Raw genomic sequence first — 9392 nt, 5'->3', positions numbered from 1 at the left:
TTTACCGCTTTGATATTACGTGAACTGTGTATAAACTGTGCCGAAACCCATCTCCTCTCTCAGTCTTCTAAATCATGAAGAAGGGTGTACTTCGTACGACTTCTTTTCTGTATAGTGTCAAATCCCAATTTAGAACGAGGTTCGGACAAGTTGCTAAGCCGGTGAAGCTTCTGTATTCCCGGTACGCTACCCCCCTCGGCTCGAGCTGTCCGCTCGGGTAAGCCAGGTCTAGAACAAACACCCAGGTTCTGAACCTAGTATAACAAAGCCACATGCCGGATCCCTAGTAGGAACGTTTGTTTGCATCACGTGCATCTGACTTTGGAGGCTCAACACAGGGGTTGGGTCTGTCTAGGACAGGTGCACCAAAAATGAAAATGACCATCCTGATGCATCTTACTTGTTACTACTTGCGCATTAATTTGATTCGGACTTGTGTGTTGACTGACTTGTGAATATCAGGAATAATATTTTGAAATTGAAAAAAAAGAAATAGCGGTTAGGGAATTGATTGTTTATTTTGAAAAGAAAACAAATGCCCAAATACTGTCAAAACTCTGCCGAAATTTTGAGAAAATGAAAAAAAATGTCTTATTAGTTTGTTTTATTAAAAGCTAAGAAAAGAAAAAAAAAAGAGTCGTTGTTCTGTTGTGTTTTTCAAAAAAAAAAATAGAAAAAAATATATAATTTGTCTTGCCATGAAAATGAAAATGAAAAGAGTCTTATTTTCAAAATGGTTTTTTTTATTATTTATTTGCTTATGAAAATGCAAAAAAAAAAAAAAAAAAAGTCTTTCATTATTTGTCGCAAATATATATATAAATCTGAAAAGTTTTTTTTATTTCCAAAAAATATATATATCTTTATTTGTTGCAAAGAGTATTTGTCTTGCCAAGAAAATTCAAAGTAAAATTCCAAAAAAGATATGTCTTGCAAAAAATAATATAAATATCTTTATTTTCCATTGTTGATAAAACAAAAATAATAAAAATGTTTTTAAAAAAAAAAAAAATCCGAAAATATTTTGATACTTCTTTCAAAATTGAAAAGAAAATTCAAAATTCAAAAAATATTTTTTAGAAGCATTTCTTTTATCAAAAGTAAAATTCCAAAAATATTTTTTTTTCTTTAGAATAAGAAAAAAAACAAATGGAAATTCAAAAAAAAAAAAAAACTTCCTTTTACTTTTGAAATTCTCAAAGTTCAAATCAAAAGAAAAGGAATTTTTACAAGTCTTTCTTTCAAAAAGAAATCAATCAAAAAAAAAATATATATATATATACTTCCTTTCTTCTTTTGAAGCAATTCTTTCACAGTTCCAATTAAAAAAAAATAATATATTAGTTCATTTACTTATTCGCGAGGCTCGAACTACGCGGGTTTGATTCTCACCGGATGTGAGATACGTAGGCAACCCTCATCGAGTCCAACTTCACCTTTTGCTAAAATAGCCAAAAATCAAAAATTTTAATCTTGTCATGAATAAGTCGGGTGGTGTCCAACCTTCCCTTTTGCTAAAATAGCCAAAAAAAAAAAAAACATGTCAAAATTTTAATTTTGTCATAGAGAAGTCGGGTGACGCTGTTTTATGAAGACATAGCCGAATGTTCCCGAAAGGGACGCCGGGAGGCTGACTTTGCATAAACAGCCACCTTTGGGTCATTTTTAAGATTTTGACCAGTTGACCCACACAGCCTTAAAAATCTTCGTCCCCGAGGCGTTGAAAGGCCGTGTTTGCAATATTGACTTTTCTAATTCGAAAAATGATAAAAAGAGTCATAAATAAGTCGGGTGATGCTGTTTTGTCAAAAATAGCCGAATGTTCCCGAGAGGGACGCCGGAAGGCTGACTTTGCATAAACAGCCACTTTTTTTTGGGTCCTGTTTAGGATTTTGGTCTAGTTGACCCACACAGCCCTATAAATCTTCGTCCCCGAGGCGCTGAAGGGTCGTGTTTGCAACATCAGGTTTTCAGTATAATTTGAAAAGAAAAAAAAGAGTCAGCGGTCAGGTGAATACCGTTTGGATTTTTTTAGTCAAAATAACCCGAGCCAACTTCGGCCGCGTCTTGAACCGTTCTTGCCGAAATAACCTTAGAGTATCTGTCAGTTGTCGAAAGGTTATTTTCGTAAAAGAATGGACAAGTGTGTAAAGTGTCATAAAATAATCCTCCCCGGCCTCAAATTCATGTGAGATTTGGAAGGGGCACATTTGCAAAAATAGCCGTTTGGTTGCATTTATCAAACGGGGAAAGGAAGCTGGCCTTTTTGTTTTGAGGTTATAAATCTTTTGGCTAGAATATATGGGTTGTTTGATTTTTGAGTTTGTTGGTCATCTTTCAACCTTTGAAACCCAGTTTATTTTATTATGAAAATTGATAAAAAAAATGTGTCTCATTGTTGTTACCTTTCATTTGGTCCGAACTACGCAAGGTCTGATTCATGCGGGGTCATGATACGTAGGCAATCTCCATAAGATTCGACCACCACTAAAATAAAAAAATATAAAAAAATATAATAATAAATAAATAAAAGAGAGTGTGGAAGATTTTCAGGGGGGCACAATTGTCTAACTGCTTAGGTACATTGTATCTCTGATACATGATTGTCTGTCCAATGCCCTAACACTAACGTGATGGCTTCCCTTTGATGTGTCCATATATAGAAAGTGGTTGGTTGTGGTAACTCCTCCCTGCAAAGCAAAATCAAAGGACAATGGCTCAGAACCGCAGAACCGAGTGGATCGGTACTGATGACCGACAACAATTGGTCGAACAGAACAACAGGTTGGTAGAAGAAGTGAAAATGCTGAGACAGCATGTGGCAGACATGTATCAGGCATGGATAACGGGAAAAGCACCACCCCCTCCACCGCCAAGCCTCTTGAACTCGGTCATTTCCCAAGCACCCAACACCATAATGGAAGATTCTCCATACTCTCCATCCCAACCCATTTATGGCAGCTTTCCCAGCTATCCGAGTAGCTCCATCACTCTTCAATGTTTCTCCGCTCCCCAACACCACTTCTTTCCCCGTGACCTCAAAAGCCATACCTCACTTCCCAGGTACCCGACTCCACGAAATGCTTACCCACCCATACAAGCCTACCAAAAGCCATCTGGATCAGGTTTCCGGCCCTGTCAACATGCAAGAATGAAGAGGTTGCTGAAACGAGAAAAGGCTCTCACCCCTATCGGGGTATCTTATGCCAGTCTGTTTGAAAGGCTAAGGCATGCTGGCTCGATTGAACCACTCCCCGCATGTACTCCAAATCCACTTGCAAGGAGCTTTGATCCGGCAGCGCGATGCGCCTACCACTCCAATGTCATAGGGCACAACATTGAGAGCTGTCATAGTTGGAGAAGGGAAGTAGAGAAAATGATCCGAGAAGGGCGGGTTGTGATTAATAACAGTGACATGGAGCACTCGAACCCCCTCGAGAACTTGCCGACGGAGGTTGATGAGATTGAAGCTGGTAATGGTCTCGGCAGTATTGATGCAAAGCTCAGTGGCTAAAATGCCAATTTTGATAAAGTGGGAGGACGTTTCGTTCCTTGGTCAGCAAGAGAGAAGCTTGTGGTGGCTCATTTTGTTGTCATTTCTGTTGTTCGGATTATTAGGGTTATAAGTCGGATGTTGTCTTGTCCAGTTTGTTTTAGGATTTTGTTCTGGATTGTTTTGTTTGTTTTGTTATTTAAACCATTTCACCGGTAGTCTAATACAAAATCCGGTCTTTTATTATTTCCAGTCATCTTTTTGTTTAGTCCTTTTATCATTTTTGTTCAATGCCGATTCTAGGGACATGACATGCGCACCCAGTTTGGGCCTAGTCTTAAAAGTTAATCATAAAACCCTGAGAAGGTGATCAAAGCATTTAAAGGAAATAAGAATGGTTTGAGATTATTTGGAGCCCGAGTCATGTGGAACTGGGGCAAACACAAAGAAAACCGTTAAATAAAGATTCGCCTAAATTGGCATGAGGGTCGTTCATAATAAAAGAGAATGAGAGTGTCGCCCAACGGTGCTTTAGAAGTGACAAATGAACAAACATATGTTTAACATAATTGTCAAGCCCAGCACCGTCGGAAGAGACTATAAATCTATTGTTTGTTGTGTTGTTTGCATTTGGCATGTTTTGAAGACTGGAATGACGAAGGCATTTTGTTCTACTACCTAAACACTTTATCCTTCGTTACCCCTTTTTGAGCCTTACTTATTTTTCTTTCATACCCCTCGTTCGGAATCAGTAAAAACGACTAGAAAACGCGAGCATGGCATGAAAACATGAAAAAAAAAAAAAAAAAAAAAAAAAAACGAAAAAGAAAAGAAAAGAAAAGAAAAATGGTAACAAAAAAAAAATGTCAAATGAAAAAAGAGGAATTGGGAACTACGTTTGACCTGATTCCTCAAAGAGGATACGTAGGCGCTTCACGGCTCGGTCATAGTTTTGAAAAAATATAAATCAATCAAGTAAAATATCCCCAAGCAAGAAACTGGGGCAAAAGTTGCGTTTGTGGTAAATAAATCTAGTTCCGAAAGTTGTAACTAATAACCCAGAATTAATGCATTTTTGAGCCTTTAATACCCTTTTTTTTTCTAGCCCTATCCAAAACCCACATTACGGTCCAAAGAAAGACCTTCTGACCAGTCTTCAAAAGATGCCAAGTCAGACAAATGAGAGTCTTACCGGCGAACATAACATTCTGTTCCACAGCAGAAAGGACTATAATCTCCAGCAGAGAGAGTCATACCGGAAACACTCCAAATCCCCAGCGGAAAAGTGATACAAATGAGAGAGTCTTATCGGTGAAAATCTTCACGGACACCATAAGGCGATGAAAGCTGAGAGAAAAACCAAAATGAGAGAGGCTTGATAGTGAAAACCCTTCGGGCACTACAAGTCGAATAAGATTAGGAACCATATGGGGAATTGCCAATTGAAGGTCTTGAAAGATGATTGACAACAAAGGATAGGCCACATGTGCATGTCATGACCATTAGAGTCGGTGTTTTCGTTTGATAGGTTTTTATTTATAGTTTCTTTTGTAAAAGAGTCATCGTTTCCTTTGTCTTTTATTTTGTTTCTTTTGTCTTTCTCCTTTCATAGAAAAACTCCCCAATAGAGTCTGTCTGGTCATAATAAGTGTGAATTGACTTCAAAATATGTCATCAGCTTCCCAATTATACAAAATGAGATCTGACTAGTGCATCCAAATGGTGTAGTCAGCGAGGAACAAGCGCGAGGCCAGTGTCAAGAAAATATCCCCAGCAAAAGGGAATAGACAAAAGGATTGACGAGTGTCAAAAGGGATATCCTTGCCAAAACCAAAGTTATAAACCTCAAGGCCAAAGCCCGTGGGCAAATCAAGGAGAGCAATGAGCATGATTTGGGAAATTCATACTAGGACTAAAAGGTCGGGGAAATGCCAGCTTCCGAGCTATGTCACAAAAGAAGACGGATATCCCCAGCAGGAAGGGATTATCCCCAGCACATAATATCATCCCCAACAAGCTGTGGAACGCAGAGCAAGGAAGGAGAAAGGGAAAAGCCATCCCAGTAGGGGTATCACAACCAATCACCATGTTTTAAACTAACAAATTTTGTTTGATTTGAAACAGGTAAAGGAAATGGCATTGATGCCAGAAATGCATGCCGCAAGGGATATTATCAAACTGGGGCAGAAAATTTTCCTTCCGCTTAGAAAATTTTCTGGAAGTCAGGTACCCATGCGGGAAAGAATAAAGATAACGCCAGTCTCAAGGGAAGTGGTCTTAGAACCAGTGTTGCCCCCAACATAATAAGTTCTATGGAGGAAGTTGTTCCCCAGCAAAGGGATGAAACTTGAGCTCAGTGAAGCACTAGTTCTGAAAGAATCAGAATCCCCCAACAGTGTTATCCTCGACAGCGTTATCCCCAGCTGATAACATTTTACCCCCCCAACAGGTAAGTAAATAATTCCCCAACAGTGTTATCCCCAGGAAGTATTCGAGGTAAGACATTTTCAAGTCTTAAGGATATTTTGGGTTCATCCACCCTCGAATAGGATATTTTGGGTTCATCCGCCCTCGAATAGGATATTTTGGGTTCATCCACCCTCAAATAGGATATTTTGGGTTCATCCGCCCTCGAATAGGATATTTTGGGTTCATCCGCCCTCGAATAGGATATTTTGGGTTCATCCGCCCTCGAATAGGATATTTTGGGTTCATCCGCCCTCGAATAGGATATTGTGGGTTCATCCGCCCTCGGATAGGATATTTTGGGTTCATCCGCCCTCGAATAGGATATTTTGGGTTCATCCGCCCTCAAATAGGATATTTTGGGTTCATCCGCCCTCGAATAGGATATTGTGGGTTCATCCGCCCTCGAATAGGATATTTTGGGTTCATCCGCCCTCGAATAGGATATTTTGGGTTCATCCGCCCTCGAATAGGATATTTTGGGTTCATCCGCCCTCGAATAGGATATTTTGGGTTCATCCGCCCTCGAATAGGATATTTTGGGTTCATCCGCCCTCGAATAGGATATTTTGGGTTCATCCGCCCTCGAATAGGATATTTTGGGTTCATCCGCCCTCGAATAGGATATTTTGGGTTCATCCGCCCTTGAATAGGATATTTTGGGTTCATCCGCCCTCGAATAGGATATTTTGGGTGCATCCGCCCTCGAATAGGATTTTATTTTCAAAGTTGTTGTTGAAGCCAGGCGCCCACCTGAATAACGAAAGGAATACTTTTCTTGTTTGTCCATTGCATATTTTAGGTGCCCACCTGTATAACAAGGGAATACATTCCACGCCTTTGCCAATAGGAGACGCATTTCCTCCTAAGTTTAGTTTTACCCACAGGAGACGCATATCCTCCTAAGTTTAGTTTTACCCATAGGAGACGCATTTCCTCCTAAATTTACTTTTACCCATAGGAGACGCATTTCCTCCTAAATTTACTTTTACCCACAGGAGACGCATTTCCTCCTAAGTTTAGTTTTACCCACAGGAGACGCATTTCCTCCTAAGTTTAGTTTACCCATAGGAGACATATTTCCTCCTAAATTTACTTTTACCCATAGGAGACGCATTTCCTCCTAAGTTTAGTTTACCCATAGGAGACGCATTTCCTCCTAAGTTAGCATTGAAGTTGGGAGTCCGCCCATATAATAGAGGCATACATTTCTGTCCTTTTACTTTCAGTTCTAGGTCGCCCACCAGTAGAATGCGGGAATACTTATAAGTTCTAGGTCGCCCACCAGTAAAATGCGGGAATACATTTCAGTTCTAGGTCGCCCACCAGTAGAATGCGGGAATACATTTCAGTTCTAGGTCGCCCACCAGTAAAATGCGGGAATACATTTAAGTTCTAGGTCGCCCACCAGTATAATGCGGGAATACATTTAAGTTCTAGGTCACCCACCAGTATAATGCGGGTATGCATTTATGTTTTCATTTCATGTTCTAGGTCGCCCACCAGTATAATGCGGGAATACATTTAAGTTCTAGGTCGCCCACCAGTAGAATGCGGGAATACATTTCAGTTCTAGGTCGCCCACCAGTAAAATGCGGGAATACATTTCAGTTCTAGGTCGCCCACCAGTAAAATGCGGGAATACATTTCAGTTCTAGGTCGCCCACCAGTAAAATGCGGGAATACTTTCTGTTCTAGGTCGCCCACCAGTAAAATGCGGGAATACATTTCAGTTCTAGGTCGCCCACCAGTAGAATGCGGGAATACTTTTAAGTTCTAGGTCGCCCACCAGTATAATGCGGGAATACTTTCTGTTCTAGGTCGCCCACCAGTAAAATGCGGGAATACATTTCAGTTCTAGGTCGCCCACCAGTAAAATGCGGGAATACTTTTAAGTTCTAGGTCGCCCACCAGTATAATGCGGGAATACTTTCTGTTCTAGGTCGCCCACCAGTAAAATGCGGGAATACATTTCAGTTCTAGGTCGCCCACCAGTAAAATGCGGGAATACTTTCTGTTCTAGGTCGCCCACCAGTAAAATGCGGGAATACTTTCTGTTCTAGGTCGCCCACCAGTAAAATGCGGGAATACATTCATGTTCTAGGTCGCCCACCAGTAAAATGCGGGAATACTTTCAGCTCTAGGTCGCCCACCAGTATAATGCGGGCATACATTTCATAATTTTGCATTGAAGCAACTTTTTAGTCTTGTATTACAGAGTTTGGAATCAGTAACCCCACCGGAAGGCGGAAGGTTACAACAGGAATCCCCAGCAGTAAACAATAAAATCCCCAGCACCGGGAAGCAGAAGGTTGCAACAAGAGGTCCCAGCATAAACTCAAGTCCATGTGTCAAAAGGAAGAAAAGCATCGGAAGAAAAGCACCGGAGGAAACACAAGCCGACAAGAAAGCAAGGCAACAAGAACAAATTTTAGTCTAGCCTAGCTTCTTGTTTTCTTTTAAGCACGGTGTAACAAGGAGATCGGTAAGCAGTAGTAATAGCATGCAACAACAGTAACAGTGCAGTCCAACGGTAGTCCCAGCTACCAAAGTTTTCCGAACTACATTGACCTGATTCCTATTTAGCCCAGGATATGTAGGAAACCTTTGAAGCAAAGGTTCGGTCAAATCTTTTTCAAAAAATGCTTCAACGGAGTACTCGAATGGGCAAAAAATCGCTCGCTTTATCTTTGCACGAAAACCCTTCGTGTCTTCGGGCAAAGAGGGGCAGCTGTAAGCACGTGATTTTTGCCCTATATGAGAATTACTCCCAAAAAATTCAAAAATAAAATGATTTTTCTTTGGTGTGCAATTTTGTGATATTTTGAAGAATTATTTGTATTTGTCTGTTCGTGTTTATTCGCTAAATTAATAAAAAAAATACAAAAATATGTCGCATTTTGCATGTAGTATTTAATTCTACAATTGTTAGTAATTAAATTTGTTTTACAAAAATTAAAAATTACAAAAATAGGCATCGTTTGCATTTTTAGCATTTAATGTCCAAATATACAATTTTATGCTTAATTAATACTTAATTGTGCGTTAATTGTTATTGGGAATTAATTTGCGCTTTTATAACTTAATTTAGTTCTTAATAATAGTTTAAGTATTTTTATAATTTAGTTTTAGAAAAATAAAAGAAGAAAAGAGAGCGAAAATATAAAGAAAGTCGGAATTGGGCCTTTTCTTCGATTTCAAGCCATAGGCCCAAAAAATGGCCCAACCTTCCCTACGACCCAGTCCATTTCGAACTGGGTCGACCCAGTCCATAACCCAACACCCCTTTTATTTTACAAACAAAATAAAAAAAAAAAAATTAAGAAAACCCTAAGAAATGCCTAAAGCATCCGCACCCCCCCTATTCTCTTTCTTCTTCCTCAAAACTTCAAGCTCCAATGGCTGCCATAGCCAACCATGGCTACTCACCTTC

Source organism: Nicotiana sylvestris, chromosome 12, assembly GCF_000393655.2.
Source record: "Nicotiana sylvestris chromosome 12, ASM39365v2, whole genome shotgun sequence".
Taxonomy (NCBI): Eukaryota; Viridiplantae; Streptophyta; class Magnoliopsida; order Solanales; family Solanaceae; genus Nicotiana; species Nicotiana sylvestris.
The sequence above is the reverse complement of the archived record's forward strand: the minus strand, read 5'-3'. Positions refer to the sequence as shown.